At 32.3% G+C, this 17,874-nt stretch overlaps 1 protein-coding gene across 3 annotated transcripts in view; it reads left to right on the plus strand.

The window, feature by feature from the left end:
- The window catches only part of LOC136408835 (Kv channel-interacting protein 1-like), a 154,238-nt gene that overhangs the window by 35,850 nt on the left and 100,514 nt on the right, over positions 1-17,874 (plus strand). The gene's annotated exons all lie outside the window — the stretch shown is intronic.

Here is a 17,874-nt window from a genome sequence, read left to right on the forward strand (position 1 = left end):
CAATTGACTTGAAAATTTTACAGTATATTTGCTGTTTATTTTTTCAACATTCCTCGGTGCACAATGTTTAATTAATTATTTAAAATTTTTCCGCTTTCTTACATAAGTGCATTATAGACTTATTTGAATGCGGTTTCACTACGCCATTGCTTAAATTTTCCAATCCATCTGCTACTTTTAATATTTATAAACAATATATGGAGGTTCAATCACTGAAAAATTCATTAGTGTTCCACCCATGTAAACCTGGTGAGTGGTTACAAAATTTGAAAACTACCTTAATTTAAAAGTTCCAGAAGTGTGGCTTCTCGTGCCCTTAAATCGTTTTCGCCACTGTCTTTTACCATTATGGCGGAAAATCAACCACATGTTACATAAAATACTTTGAAAAAATTAAGGAATTATTTTTCTGAAAATTCAATAAATTACAATGTCGATACAATAAATCACAGCGAGAAATAAATAATAAACATAACACTGATGGAGGCTAAGAGTTTTCTAAAATACTTAATTTAAATGTTATTTATTATCAATACAATAAATTGAAAACTGAACAAGGAAAAACCTGCAATATCCGAGCATGTATTTGCATATTTATAAAAACAAATTCAACAAAATTTTATGTCCCGTCGTAATATTTATTTGCGGATACACAGCGAGGATTCATTTAAATTTGTTTAGGCAAATATACTGTGTTGCTATCCAGCATCATTTAAATCAGAACCGATGAAACATAAATATTTATCCAGTAGTTGATTAATAAGAATTTTTACGCTGGATGAGATCCGAACTTTGTGCCACGTGAGAGAAGGAGCGGAGAGGGGCCTGCGTTATGTTGAGGATCCATTTGCGTCAAATTTGGATTTAATGCTAATGCAGTTAGAGAAAATCTGAATGTATTTCTAATCGTGCATCTCATTGATCGCAAAATTATAATAAATAATTGTTTTAGGAAAAGATACAGTTAAAATTACGTGAAACAAGTCTGGATGTTTGGGGGGTCAATTAAATAAAAAAATCGCTAAAAACTATATTGTCTTTCTTTTTATCTATCGATTAATAATTAATTAATTATTGCCGATAACTTTTTTTTACTACGCACAATAATTTCCTATTTTCAAAAGTCATTAATTTATCATTAAAATTCATTAATGAGTAATTTATAACTATTACTGCTTGAAACATTTATCGATTGTGGCTCATTCATTTGTGGTTAAACCACATTTTTGCATCCAAATATATTTAATTTTCTGATAGATACAGCAGGATATCCCCCTATGTAAAAATCCATATCCACTATAAATCTCAAAACAATTCCTTGGAAATTGAACGAAATAAACCAGAATGAACATAAACAGAGGGACAATTGGCAACAATTCGAGTTAGATATTCATGGCAGTTCACTGATGCAATATTTACATCCGGAAATCTATTTCCCCTAAAATTCCCCATTTCAGTCTCGCAGGGACTATTTAGGTCAAATTCCCTGACGGACTTTAGAGGAAGATTGAGGTGGTAATAGGAAATGTGTTCTGGCAAAAGGGGTTGTTTTGGGGTTGCGGTCATTTACATCTAAAGCTGTGAGTGCATCCATGTGTGCAGTCTGTTTGATAAGTTTTAAAGATAAATTTCTGTTAACCGTTAGCCATTCTAGGAAACTTTTGTTTTCAGGATTAGCTGGGCAAAGCTATCAATTTTTTCTAAGCAAAAATATTTTAAAGGGAAATCAAGATTTCCATAAGATAAATGGGGGTTTTAATTAAGTGTATTCGTGATCATTTACACCTTATCAACTTGAGCAAAGACTCCAGGCAAGGCACGAAAAAAAGTAATTTCTTAGGGAAAACGCAAATTAAGTGGCTTTGTCTTTCCTGGATTGTCTGATATTTATCTGCATGATAAATTGCATCATTGGAAAAAATGTCTGATTATGATCATATGGTTTAGTGAATGATGGGTTCGGATTTAAGACTGCTTTATGGTTTTCGTTAAGGAGAAATCACGTGTTTCCAAGCATTGCTGAAAAGATTTTCTATAAGAGTTGCAGCAATCACGAAGAAATATTCTCAGAAATCTGAAAAATCTTCAAATTTTTTGCAGTTGTAGAGTCAGTAGCGTGCTTTTGATGTGCAATAATAAAAAAAATTAAGGAATTGCTTCAAAATTGGTCTTTATAGTAATATTTTTCTTGACGCACCTCTAGATTTGAGACAATCGAGCTGAGATTTTATTTGAAATTTTAAAATCTCCATAGTTACTGACTTCCAGTGGGATCAGTGGCATTCTTTTACAGCCCAGAAACTTTTCATAGACTACGATTTAAGAAATCACCTAAAAATAATCTGTATATTAATATTGTGCATGGCACGCCTATGGATTTTAAGAAATCAAAATAATATCTGTGAAATTTAGCCATAGTCGGTGACGAAGCAGTTCTTCTAAAGTCTGCCGGATTGGAATCCACACGTATGTAAATCCTGGGCGTGGCTCGCATAAGATCGTACCTCTTGCGTTTCATAATTTAACCGTTCTTGAAATTACTAAGCAACCGTCTTTATTTTTATTAAAAATGCAATTTATTTCGGTAATTTTTCGAAAAAATTTGGAAAAATTAAATTTTCACACATTTATTTTTTTTGATATTTCGTTTTGTTTTAATTTTCTTTGAAATTGGGAGGCAGTGCGTAATTATGAGTGAAGTTGTTTATTATTTAAACCATAACAATGGGCAAAAATTGTGGTTCTAGAAAAAACTCTTTGTCTTCCAACGATCCTCTAATCTTTCGGGGCTCATTTATAGACAAGAGCCATCACATTGCAATCAATAATCTAACACCCAAGATTAATTCACACGAGCTAATTCAAATACACAACCAATTTAACTGATAAATTTGGGTTTGCCCTATTTGCCTATATAAATTATCTCAGCGAATCCGGTGTATCATCAGGTGTTCGCTTTGGAGGGGTCTGGGAATATAGGGTAATGTTCGATACATTTGAATTTTCATTCATGCTATACGTTCGGTGCCAGGCCTTATTTGAATATCAAGTCAATTTGATAAAAGCCCAGGCCCGATAAATTCCGTCTCAAACTACCGTAAATAACTTTTTCATGAAAGAAAAATAATTCAATTAACTTTGGAAGCTCTTGAATAGTTAATATTTCGCTTGGAGAACAATAATTTGCCCTCAAAGAAATAATAAACCCTGAATTATTTAAAATTGTCTTCCAGAGTTTCGTTTTCTAGGTCAATTCCCCACATTGCTCCCCTACGTGCTCCTTTCAGGGGACCAATAGAATATCTGACATTCTCAAAACTGTCACAGAATTAAGAAAGTTGACCACATTGATCTAGGAAAACACATTTTCCACTTTTTTCCAGACTTAAGTTCTATTTTGGAAAAACTTCCCGTTAATTATGCCAACTTTATCATCTCAAACCGAGCTTCTTTTGAACCAACGAGGTTAATTCCCGCATTTGACTAGGCAAAGTCAATAGAAAATAATTACTCTTGATGGACAAAGTTTGCTGTTTATCCACTTGAAAGCTTTCATCACTCGACTTGTAGGTCCCTTTTGTCTGGAATTATTACTATTCGCCCTTGAATTTAATTATTGCTCGACCCTGAAGAGTTTTTCATAGAAAAACTTTAGCGATTCTGTAATTTTGTTTCAACAAAATGGTCAACTTTTCGAGCCTCTTGATGAAAGTTCTAGTTTTCCCAATAGTTGTCAAGAACTTTTGGAAGTCGTAAATCTGTTTGTTTTTGTTGAGGTAAGATGAACTTTGAAAGTTAAATATCCCGGGTAATTTATTGGCCATTTCGATGTGATAGGGGCAATAAAAGCTTATTTAACTTGTGATTGCGCATCGTGTGTTTTGGATCAGAACCTGAGATATATTCTTTCGCTGGAGAAGAGATCTATGGATCATAAATCAGTCAATAATGGTGCAAACTTTTCTCTCAGGTCAGTTTAGGTTAGTGGAAAAACTAGAGCCTGCTTTAATCGAGTCAATTCATGTCAGAGAGAATTTTTTTAATCACACTGATTTAGATTATTTGAAAAACTGGAATTCTGATCAAGTCAAAAAAATTGTTGTTAGCCGGGAGTTCTGTAAATTTATAATTTTGAAATTAGGAGAAGTGTCAATTGTCCTCTAAGAATTTTCAACAATTTTCGGATTTCTGAGAGGTTTTTGTGGTTTTCAAAACGTTTTTGGAACTTTTTTACGGGATTTATTCTACGAATTTGAACCTCATAACTGCAGGGATTTTTCTATTTTTAGATGATTTTTTAACTTCAATTTCTCCATCAGTTTCCGAGAGATACAAAATTTTCCATCTTTGCATGTATTTTTCGAAAAATATCTTTTTTAAAGTAAAATTTTAGCACAACTTCAACCATGCAATTCGGTGGGGTATGGTTTAGACAAGAAATCTTTTAATTGATTTTTTTTAATTGTGAATTTGATTTGAATTGATGAACGATTAAAGTTTTCAGCAGAATGTTTAATTTTCGAAATAATTCGAAAATTTTCCTTAAATTTTTAAATATCAGTATTAATTTATTTTTTATCAGAAACTTGTGGAGCAAATTTTTCGTGGTATTTGAATGGATCCTTTCAATTAAAGTGTAAGAAATTTTTCCAATTTTTTTTTCAATTAAAATCTCTGTCTGTTTCTAAATTCCTGAATCATTTTCTCAGTTTTATAGATTTTGGGATTTTTTTTTATCCTAAGAATCTTAAAGATACTACAGAAATGTAATTCCCACATTCGATATAATTTCTTTTTTGAACATTTTTTTTGGGTTTCCTTCTACATTATGATAAAAAAAAACTTTCCAGCATTTTAGAAGCAGCTTTGCCTGAAACCAGAAAGTCTCCCTAATAAACTGATAGATTTCAATTCTCTCCGAAACTCCCTTCGTATCGTATTGTGTTGTGTTCTAGATACAATGTGTTTCCTTCCTTAGAAATCCATCTAACTTTTTCCACTTTCCGACAGTCTCTGACTTCATAACAAAATAAAATATCTTTTGATTGATTCCTATTTTTTTTCTTTGAGACATACAGTATCTTACTCCTCTGGAATAACTCTGGAAGTTGCGAAAACTTTTGAAATATGAGATAAAATCACGATGGTTAGATGGCTTGAGGTGGTTTTGCTCTATGTATTAAAAGTTTTTCACTTGAAAAGCATCAAAAATCAACTATCTGCTTATATCCTGGAACGTTCCAAATATCTGGAAATTTCTCCTAAAGCCGATAAATCAATACTACTGCACAAATGTTAAACTATAATGAAGCAAGTTTTGTGCCTTAAGATGATGAAATATATTAATATTGCATAACAAGGAGCAGTGGTGTTTAGGAATCTGATTTTCCAGAGTTTCTAAACAACAATAACAAACTGGATTAAATACAATAGAGAAAGCGTGCTTTTCTGTTAAGGAAAGTTTCATGCATAACTTAAAAGAGCTATAAATCTGGAAAAATTTAATCTTATGAACTCTATGAAACTTTTGTTCTAGAAGTCTCATTCTTTGATGTCAAGTCTAGCGTAGGTATTGTGTATTTTCATAATTTATTTGTTTCATTATTAGTTGGATAGAATGTATAGAATATATAGAGAAATGTCATAAATCAAATCAAAACTATACACGATTTTGAGACATATTTGCCATTGGAAATTTAATATCCCAAATTCCGAAAATATTGAAATCCTCTAAAGATTTGTCTATTTTTCCAAATTAAAAGAAAATCTGAGAAGAAATTTAAGGAAATATTTTCAACAATTAGAAAAAACTTTCCAAAATTTTAAAAATTCCAAGGGGGACCCTCTGAGAACAAAAGGTCCAAAAATAAGCATTAAATGTAAAATTCTCAATAACTGAAATAAACCCATCAATGCTTTACGAACGTGAATCCAAAATTCAGGCATTGAATGCGGATGCTCTAAATAAGTGAAAAAGGGGAAAAAGTCGCATGAAACAACTTTTGGCAAGTCAAGCGCCTCAAAAATTATTTTTATTAAGAAAGTCGCAAAATGGCGGAGCAATAAAGAAAAATTCTAAAAACTCAGTGTTTTCTTTCCCTAGAATCTAGAAATCCTTCAAAAATTATCTATATATGTACAATCGTTGTTACCTATGATCTATTTCCTATATCTATGTATCTCATATATTTCTACCTGTTTTTGATTTTTATCTACAGCAATAATTATATTGTGCAAATCTACGTAATTCCGAAAACATCGAAATTACTGTGGAAATATTTGGAATATTCTAGAGTTTTTTTCTCTCTCCCTCTCTAGTCCAAGGCGACAAGATAGTTAGAAGTATAAGGAAAAATAAACTATAAGTAGCAACTCTTCTAATCCAATCTATTGTCCCAATTACACTCCGGTAACTCGATTTAAGTTATAAAACTTCAGATCGACTCTATTGGGGAACAAACGGAAAATGGATTTTATATTACCGTCCGGAATCCAGATGCCGAGGGATTTGAATTTTTGTTATTTCGTCTAATACACTCCGTCGCCTGTGATGACAAAGTTTTCAAGTGTGTAAAGTTCTCCTGAAACTTAAGAAACTTTCAAGCTTAAATTTTGAAATTTTCTTCAATTCACATAAAGCACAGACGATCGTGTCGGTTTGAGTATTATTTGGACATATTCGTACGTAAAGCTAACGCATACTAAGAAATAATCTTTGATTTGAACATTCGTTGACAAAATGGCGGATTCGGTTGGTTATACCATCTGGAAGACAAACTCGCAAATCCGTTCTTTTTTTTTTAAAGCGGAATAAATATGGCAACAGCGTTATTCCGTGTAACCAGTTTGTTAGTTGTTGTTCAAAATAGCAAAACATTCACACTTTCGCGATACAATTTATCCTAATTAACAAACCAATTAAGGCTGCTTTCGAACTTATAAAATCCTCTGTAATTAATCGCGAATTCTAAAGCCCGCGGCGTATCTACTTCCCCGAAGTTGGGAATCTAAACTTGCGGTCTACCTTAACAGATTCAAATATTTGCTTTTCCTTCGACTATTGATTGGAACTAGCACTTAGGACCGAGCACAATTTCAGCTGCAAGAGATTGATTTTGATCGAAAACTACATTAGCAAAATTACAGCATTTGTACTTATTTTTAGTTTGAAAATAAAGCTAGGAAATGTCACTTTTTATACCTGCTATATAAGAAGTAGAAGAAGGCACCATTTTAAAGCCACAATGTTTAAGTGTAATGGAATGCATTTGCACCATAAAATATCCGCTATAAACGTGAGACGGTGTACTTTACGGCCATTAAACGCGACCTCTGGTGATGTAAATAAAAGGTGTAATTTTGAGTTTGTGGAACAACAATATATAATTTTTTTTCTTTCGAATTTGTCTTAAAACCAATTCATTTTATATGGAACATTTAAACTTGGCTCAACTTTAAGAAAAAGGTGCAGGTATCTCTAAAAGGCCTTTCGAGCAGGCTGAACAGGAAAGAAAGGACATTGGTGTAGCTTGTCCTTGTGGTGTGCCGGGTTGGAATAACTATACGCTAGTCAAAAATATAACACTTTATTAACTTCTCGATAATACAAAGGTAAGACTTTAGATTAATGGAAACCACTTACAAAGTTGCTTTTTTTATTTTCGTAATCTACTCGATTAACAGATTACGAATATGTGTTTTTTTGCTGCGGAAAAGCCCCATTCAAAAGTTTGAGTTTTTACATTTATTTCAATTTTCCTCAATACTTATGTGCCTTACGGGACCGTGGAGTGAAAAGGGGTACTAGATGGGGTAATTATATTATATACAGGGTTATTCACGCTATACGGCGCGGAATATTATGGCTAAAATACGAGGCTTTCAAAAAGTTTCACTTTTGGGCTACATGAGGATCTATTATGGCTACTTTTTAACATTATTTTCATATTATACAGGGTGTCCCAAAAGCCCTAAAAGTATCAAAGTTTTGTTTTTTTAAATGGAATCCTCTGTATATTATTGCATTTTTGGATTCTCCGATCAAAATAAGTGTCTGTTTTAATAAGGTTTACTATACCTAAAACTTAAGGTTTTTTAAATAATTTGAATTTTATCAAAATTTGACTTAATTTTTATGTTTTAAACACTTAAGAAGTATTTAAGTTATGCAAGTGTAATTTATAGTGTAGTGTAACAATAGATCATATTTTATATCCCAATCGTGATAAACTTGCCATTTTATACAGGATGTGCAAAAACTAAAACTAATCAAATAAGAACTTTAGGTGGCTATAACTTGATTAATTTAAATACAACGTTATATTTTTTAACTTACCAGGATATATAATTTTTAATTACCTATCGAATGGTATTAAGGTGTTCGTAGCTAAGTCTTCGCGTTTTTACAGAATACGCTAAATAATTGTTCTTTACTCCTCAATACTTCAAGCTCAATACTTTAGCAACAATATTCCGCGCCGTATAGCGTGAATAACCCTGTATATATATATATATATATATATATATATATATATATATATATATATATATATATATATATATATATATATATATATATATATATATATATATATATATATACAGGGTGTCCCAGATAAGGATGAACAGCATGGGGATCTTGGAAACGGTAATAGATACAAAATGGTTTAAATTGGGAAAAAGTTGGGCAATTTAAAGCAAATTAATAATCTGTTTTTATATCGACGAAATTCCGAATGGTTACGAAGATATCCGGAAAAAAACGAATTTGGCGGTTTTCGTTTTTTGCAAATAACTCTTATACGGTTATAGTTAGAGGAATAAAAGTTTTACATTATTAAAGCACTTTTTTGAGAACTGTTTAGCAGTGTTGCCAGTTTTCTTGTTACATCCTTACTTTCGGAGAAAAATGAGTAAACTTTTGATTTTCATATGGGCGTGATATCAATTATTTATATTTTCAAAATCGTCATAAAATTCCCTTTTCAGCCATGCATTACATTTAATATTTTTCTCAGAAACTCTATGAGTTATAGCCATTAAAGCATTTTTTGATAAGTAGGCCATGATTTTGACTTATAGTAATGGTGCACATTAAATAAATGAATGCTGTGGAAACGTCAACATTATTTAAAAGTATAAATATATTACTGGTATCACCCTAAAATTAAAAAAATAATTGTTTCAAATTATGTATTTAATAACAACAATGCGGCTAAACTTGGATCGAATCAAATGTTGACGTTTCCACAGCATTCATTTATTTAATGTGCACCATTACTATAAGTCAAAATCATGGCCTACTTATCAAAAAATGCTTTAATGGCTATAACTCATAGAGTTTCTGAGAAAAATATTAAATGTAATGCATGGCTGAAAAGGGAATTTTATGACGATTTTGAAAATATAAATAATTGATATCACGCCCATATGAAAATCAAAAGTTTACTCATTTTTCTCCGAAAGTAAGGATGTAACAAGAAAACTGGCAACACTGCTAAACAGTTCTCAAAAAAGTGCTTTAATAATGTAAAACTTTTATTCCTCTAACTATAACCGTATAAGAGTTATTTGCAAAAAACGAAAACCGCCAAATTCGTTTTTTTCCGGATATCTTCGTAACCATTCGGAATTTCGTCGATATAAAAACAGATTATTAATTTGCTTTAAATTGCCTAACTTTTTCCCAATTTAAACCATTTTGTATCTATTACCGTTTCCGAGATCCCCATGCTGTTCATCCTTATCTGGGACACCCTGTATATATATATATATATATATATATATATATATATATATATATATATATATATATATATATATATATATATATATATATATATATATATATATATATATATATATATATATATATATATATATATATATATATATATATATATATATATATATATATATATATATATATATATATATATATATATATATATATATATATATATATATATATATATATATATAGTTATATATAATATAACTAACCTGAACTAACCCTACTGGTCCTCATTTCTGTATGTAGACCTCCCTTATTTATATATGATACATATATGGACTTCATTAAAGTACATCGATAAAGTTAGTTTGAACTTTAAACAGTACTGAGACCCTTGGTCTCAGTTAATTACAATTTGATGATTTAGCTATATCAGATAAAAAAATTGTGTTTTTGAATAAATATACATTCTACTTATGTTGTAACATTGCCCTTAGGTTTCCATGTAAGAGGAAGACGCATAGGCGTAACCTGAGGTACATTACATTCTATTTCACCGAGAAAGATTCATAAACTATCACCTTTTTGCAATTTTTTTGTCTCAGATAGATAATATGCCTGTGCTGCCGCAATGGCTATCTCTCGTTTTCGAAGAATTCTTAACCACACATGTTACTATTCAAAATTCTTCCATAAGTGGCTATTGGCGTAGCTTGTTAATTTGTTCCGAGAAAAAATTAATTTTTGCAATTATTTTATTGGTTAGAGAGTAAATTTTTCTCTACGGGACGCCAGTGGTTTTCTTTTTGTTTCCGAGATATTTTCTAATTAGATCAGAGATCATTCACGGTCTTTCTATGAGAGACCATTAGCGTAGCTACCCAAAATATATTGAGTCGAATTCCTAAGAGAATACATTATACAATTACAAATGTACAAAGAATTAGGGTGGTCTCGCTATACCAATTCAATCCACTTTTGAGGTATTTAACCATCACGGTGGACATTAAGAATTCATTGGCGTACCTTTTTTGCATCTACATTTGGAAACTGATGGAAGTCACCGTTTATGTTGTTTATTCTCATTACAACTGCAAACATTGAAAAGTGCGAAAAACGTACCAGCCATGTCTCGTGCTTTAAGCCGCATTTCTATTGCCGAAATGGCCTTACACGCCGATTTTTTGTTAAAAACATCACAAAATTCACATTTGAACGTTGCAGTAAACAGGCATTCCGGCACATTACATCCGGGGCGTAATAAATTAACTTTACGCGCGAGCCCTTTAATACGAGCCCTGGAGCCAAAACGTGTTGCATCCGAAAAGTGCAAACAGACATGGAACACATTAACCGAATTAAGGGCTTGGGACGACACATGTACCCAACAGATGGTGGAAAATTACCAAATTAGTGAAAAACAAACTTTGCGCAAAAGTGTGCATCGCCAAGTGCACGTTTCGCACAGAGTGCGCAAAATGCAATTTTCGCATGGAAAATTTATTATTTTTAAAACAAAATGAGAAGTGACGTCTCACGAGTGAAAGGACGTTCAACTGAATGTTGCCGTACAGACTGGACTAACCAGGACTAAAGTCGTGAATTCCTGCCTCGTTTAGTTCATTTTAAACCCCTCCACTAAAATTCATTCTTTACAACCAAACCTCCTGAAAATGTCTCTAACGAAAAATAACAATACCTTAAATCGTCTCTATCAACTTTAAAGGAACTTTGAAAACTCCAACAAAGGATACCAAAGTCTCCATTTCGGGCAGCTTTGAATAGCGGAATTCCTTCATCTCTATAATCCAGGGAAGTTTGCAGGAATGTCTTCCGCTGCTTTTTCCTGATTTTATTTGCGGCTTTAGCGTAGAGGAATTTTTAATTAGGAGGATGATTGCTTTTACACTGTTTGTTACACTTTCAGCGCCTCAGTTTCTTTTGCTCCTGAGAGAGCGGAGAAACTAATTATAGTTAAGTACCTACATGAACTATGAACATATGTATATTTGTGCTGAAATGGCATTATTGTTTACGTCGCTTTAAATTTTTGTTATTGCCCAGGCCTTGTTACTTCTAACTTCTAAATAACGTGGACATTGAAATCTTAGCGAGAATTTGATGTTTGACGTATATGCCATTTGGCTTTTCAGGAGCTTTTTCAAGGACAATTTCTTGGAACAATGAAGGTAGAGGGGTTTAAATACGTAGTACTGGCTACTAAAGATTTGGGAAAAAATCAGAGAGGGGCTCAGGTCCTCAAAAAAATCCAGGGAGATTTGCGGAATTACGGAAAATGTCTCCGATTTAAAAAATGTATGTAAATCGCAGAAAATAAATTCTCCTAAAGCTAATTTCATTGTCCATTGCAACACAAGTTTCTCTTATTGCATTTTCTACTTAATTGCCATCCGTGACATTAAAAAATATATAAAAATTGGGCCAATTCTGGGCTTTTTGTATGTAGCAGAACAGTGGAGCAGCGCTTTTTGACACTATCCAATTATTTTAAATTAATTATTCAGATTTTATGAATTTTCCCGGATGGCAAGCCGGATATGGCCAAAAGTTTGAAATATACTGCGGCTTCGGTTGACCCTTTACTCTATCATTTTATTCATTTTTTTTGCTGCATTTGTTGTTTTCCTGACCGTGCAGATTAATGGTGCAATTCCCATGAGAAATAAATAAATTTCGGATTTAAATCTGTAAAAGAAACACGTAATCCTCAGAGAATTGGCATTTAAATAGGGTTTTTGGTTTAATCGTAATTAGTTTTGCGAAGCCTCCATGGAGCCATCAGAAACATCAACATTGGAAAAAATTACGATAAATGTACAGAGAATGATAGGGAATGGTTTGTTTTTATCAGGAAATTTCGATGATTATTTGTAATGAGTTTTGCAGATTTTTAAAGCTTACCCGTATTTTTGTGGCGAATTTACAAACACAAAGGTTTTCAAGGACACGTTTTCTCAGAACTCAGGTATTTCCTCCAGATTACTAGGTATTTGCTCAGTTTTAAGAAATTTTTCGAGGTATGAAATTAATTTTTTTTACCCAGAATGTGGCAGAAATTTATAGGATTTTCATAGCACTTTTATGGTCCGAAAATACTATTTCGACGCTAAGGTATTCTTTTTTAATGACTTTTTAACACATTTTTGGAGCGCCGAAATTAAATTTTGAGGCTTTGATATTATCTATAGTTTACGAGACATTTCACATGTTTTGAAGTCCTGAAACGCAATTTTGGAACTCCGCTATTCCTTATATCACACTGCAAATTTACGGAAATCATTCAACGGAAATAGTTGAATCAAAACTCAGTTTCGGAACTTTTCAGTGGGTTTTAGGATTCCGAAATCTCAGTTTTGGAACTTAGGACCCCATTAATCAGAATTTCAGGACTTTTCGGTCAATATGGCTCAGAGTTTACGACAAGTTCACTGCAAGGATTAACACACTGATTTATTTACTGTACGGATATTTTTATGGGGGTCTAAGAGAATGATGATGGCTAGATTTGCCAGGCTGATACGGAGATCTTTCAGGTTGATATTACTACTTTCAGAGGAAAAAATCTGTGCAGCTGCGTCGCAGTAAATATGTAAACTATCCTCACAACTTCTGCATATTATACAATACACAGAGTACTAATTGAGTGTACCTATACAGCATATGCACCAACATCGTTAGGACAAATGGAGGAATTCCTATATGCATTTCATCCCAGTTAATGAAAGTAATTAATTGGATTGGAGGTACGTGCTTTGCATGAATTTGGCATTTTGACGAAACGCGGAATCCTACAAGAACACTACCCTTAATCGCTCTTCCCTAAAATCCCGTTTAATTAATACACATTTGTAGACAAGTTAAGCGAAAACGGCTGTAGCTGTTTTATGTTGAATTCGGGGCTCAATCCGGGATTGTTGGAAATATTACGCGTTTTTTGCCTTAATTTTATTTAATGAAATTTTCCTAACTTGCACCATTTCACAGTGAAATATAAGCAAATCAAAGCTATAATTACGGTGGGCGTTTTGCATGCTTTCCTAACATTATTATGGTCAATCGAACGCATTATTAATTAGTTAATAGTGTTAATTAAAGCCAGTTACCCAACCGGCAGTTGTGGATATATCCATGTCCCTAACACCAGCCATGCAGCTACTACTGCAATATAATAATTAATTATTCCATTAATAATAGTTTTGCATATTACCAGACCTGAATATTTCCTCAATAGGCGTGGCATTTAATTACATGTTACAAAAATAAATTACTTTCTTTACGAACAATTTCACATGTTCCGCAGTAGTAAAATTAGGAACATTTTTCCCATTTTTCTCTGGCATGGGCTGCTATTAGGCTTCGAGCCACAACAAATTTCAAGGAGCCTCTAAGCGTTCAGAACTCTGACAATATATGCAGAATTTGCGGCACATCCCCATTTCCAGGGAAGTAAAATCGAAGAAAAGGGTCCAAGAAAATTCCAAATCCCTTTTGAACACGTTCGATCACGGTTGACCTATTAAGACAATCTGCTGGAAATTGAAATGAGAGGAAATATATGTGAATTGAAAGGAAATACCGGTAATAGTATGGATAGTTTAGATGAATCGATAAATTCACTTTATTGATTGATTGGGAATTGAGACTTCATCAAATCAATGGTGTAGCTTTTCCAAGAAAAGTTCAAATTACTTCTGAAACACTACCTTGAACATAATGTTACAACATTACTGTTTTAGAAAAACCCTTTAATAAATTGGCATAAATTCAGAGGCTCAACATGTTTCTAAATGATATTACTATTTTTTTAAAGGTATTTATATTAAGATAGTTCTTGAGATCTATGAAATTATAACAGGAGAATTTAATGGGATCAGACGGGAATTGAAATTCTATGCAGGGTGTTCCTTGAGGTCCTGTTAATATTTCAGGGTGTGATTACTCAGGTCATTTTATGAAGTGTGAAAAGTTCATATGAACATACAGTGATCGCCAACTAATTAGAAACGCCTATTGTAAAAATGAATGTACTAATATTGTGACTCTTCAATATAAACAAATTCAATTGTTAGTCATTTTTTTTATAATGAGGGCTCATCAACAATACAATTTTTATTTATTGATATTCTCGGCCCAAAAATGCAGGAAAAAAAATTAAATCTTAGCAAAAACAAGACTGGACATACGGGTGTCCTCGAATTGCGTGGCCAAAATGATACCGCAGATTATTTGAGTAATAATATGTCGATTTAAATAAACTTGCCTCATTCCAAAAGTTGATAATCACGGAGCTACAGGGTGTTAAAATTGAAAAAATAAATCACATTTTCTTTAATACCTTTTGATTTCTTTGAGCTAATCTCATGAAATTTCGTATCTGAGGGTGTTTTAAGATGCGAAATTCTTTATAGACGATTTCGGTATATCTTCTAGAGGGTGCCACAGGCGGCCATTAGGACCCATTTAAACTGCCAAAATTTTTTTGTGCCACAGTGTATGTCATTTTGGACTAGATAAATCTTTTCTCTCAACTTTCCTGCTTAAAAAAGGTATACCTTATTGAAGTCGCTAGAATTAGAAGCTAGAGAGAACTAAAGCTAGAAGAAACGGTTTCCAAGGAAAATGCATAATTTTAAGGCGCCGCACATTTGCGTCAGCGCTTTGAAGTAAATAACTTAATTGACTATATTTTTTAGTTGACATTTTGATACTTGAATTTATTCCTCAAATTTCAGTTTTTCCTTTCGCTGCCTGTTGATAAATATCCATAACTACGGCTACTAATTTCATTTATTCTGAAATGGTGGATATGCTGTTAGTAGGAAAAATATCCTTTTCTTAGAATTCCAAATCGGAAAACTTTTACTAATATAGAAAGGCGTCTCCACGAAAATGGTACGTTTGAACGTAGCCATGTAAATTCTGGATGCATACGAACAATAAGTACAGTAGAAATGGAAGAAGAAATTTTAGGTGCTGTTCAAAGAAATTCAAAGGTACACGAGGTGTAGAACTGCAATTGAGAGTTTCAAAATAATTAGTTCATAAAGTTTTTCAAAAACAATTATTGCACCCCTATCATATTCAAAAGGTTCAAGAGATTGTCCGTGGATCTCGCTCAATATTTAATTTTTTGTCCATTTGTAATCCACAGAAGAATCGAAAATCCAAATTTTAGTAAGAAAATTTTGTTTACACATGAAGCTGTTTTTACTAAATGCGGTATTTTTAATGTTCATAATGAACATGTTTATGCTTATGAAAATCTTCAAGATTCAACAGTGACTCATTATCAGCATCGATTTAAAATAAATGTCTGGGCTAGAATTGTAGATCATTTTATTGTTGGTTCCTTTGTAATATCAGATTCGCTGAATAGTGATAACTCCTTGAACTTTTTAATACAAACTCTACACCTATTTTATTAGAAGATTTGCCCTTACTCCTCGATCGTAACCTTTGGTTTATGCGTAATGGCGCGCCTCCTTATTTTACTTTAAATGTAAGGCAACATATAAATGAAGAATACACATAAGCTGGATTGGAAGAGGAGGTGATGTACCTGGGAATTGGCCTGCTCGATCACCAGACTTAACATCCTGTGATTTTTTTGTGGGGTGCCTTAAAATCAAAGGTTTAAGCATCCTCAGTTCATACGCGACAAGAATTGGAGGCAAGAATAATATATGAAGCGGAATTATTGAAAAATACTCCTGTAATATTGTTTAGAGTACAATATAATTTCTTAAAAAGAATTAACTTGTGCATACAGAAAAATGATGAATATTTTGAACATTTGTTGTGATAGCAAATTAAAGGAAACAAAAATTGAATTAAAAATTTACATATGTTTATATAATTAATTAATTTTATTCCTACTTGTTGTTGTTTCTTTGTAAATTATTATTTTTGTTTTATCTTTAATAATAATTGTTTTTGAAAAATTTTAACACTTTGTTTTGAACAGAAAATAATTTAAAAATAATTTGCATGCATCATCAGTTTTAAATGCGCTTTTCTTGGAAACCGTTTCTTTTAGCGACTTCAATAAGGTATATCTTTTTTAAGCAAGAAAGATGAGAGAAAATATTTGTCTACTCTAAAATGTTATACACCGCGGCACAAAAAAGTTTTGGCAGTTTAAATGAGTGTTAATGGCCACCTATGACGCCCTCTAAAAGATACACCAAAATCGTCAATTAATTTGAATTTCGTATCCTAAAACACCCTCAGATACGAAATTTCGTGAGATTAGCTCAAAGAAATTGAAAAATATTAAAGAAAATGTGATTTATTTTTTCAATTTTAACACCCTGTAGCTCCGTGATTATCAATTTTTGGACTGAGGCAAGTTTAGTTAAATTGACATATTTTTACTCAAATAATCTGCGGTATCATTTTGGCCAAGCAATTCGAGGACACCCTGTATTATTTAGAAATGGTTGGTAAAAGAACATTTACATTTCTTAAATCTGCTTAATAACCGTAACTTCTTTCTCAAACTTGTGGAGAATTTTAAAATACATTAATTTAAAAAAAATGGACACAAAGAAAAGTTGTAATCCTGCTACGTGCAAAGTTATTGTTACATTAAAGCAAAAAGACAACAACAACAAACGGGCTGGAGTTACAGACAAATTTCTCAAGAGGTAAATTGTTTAACAAAATTATATTTGGTGCGGTAAAATATTTCAATTTTCATAAAACCTACGAAAACGTAAAAAAAAACGCAAAAGAAAAAACAACTGAAAGAATGGGTAAAGTTATTGTTCGATAGGTCAAGAAAAATCCATTTTTGACTTCTACACAAAATAAATAAGCAATTTTTTCCGGAAATGAACATATCGTCGAGGACTATTAGAAGACGTCTTAACGAAGCCGAGCTATTTGGTCGCACACCTAGAGAAAAAACACTTTTAAGCGAGAATAAGAATTGCCAAGTTTGAATAAAATTTGCAAGAGAGCATATCAATTGGACGATTGATGACTGGAAGAAGATATTGTAGTTAGATGAAACCAAGTTAAATTGTGGTGGAAATGATGGTAGAGTCTTTGTACGACGGGTAAAAGGTTCGGAAAATAATCCTCGATATACCACAAGTATTTTAAAACATGGTGGGGAT

The sequence above is a fragment of the Euwallacea similis genome, chromosome 5 (genome assembly GCF_039881205.1).
Source record: "Euwallacea similis isolate ESF13 chromosome 5, ESF131.1, whole genome shotgun sequence".
In the NCBI taxonomy this organism is placed as follows: Eukaryota; Metazoa; Arthropoda; class Insecta; order Coleoptera; family Curculionidae; genus Euwallacea; species Euwallacea similis.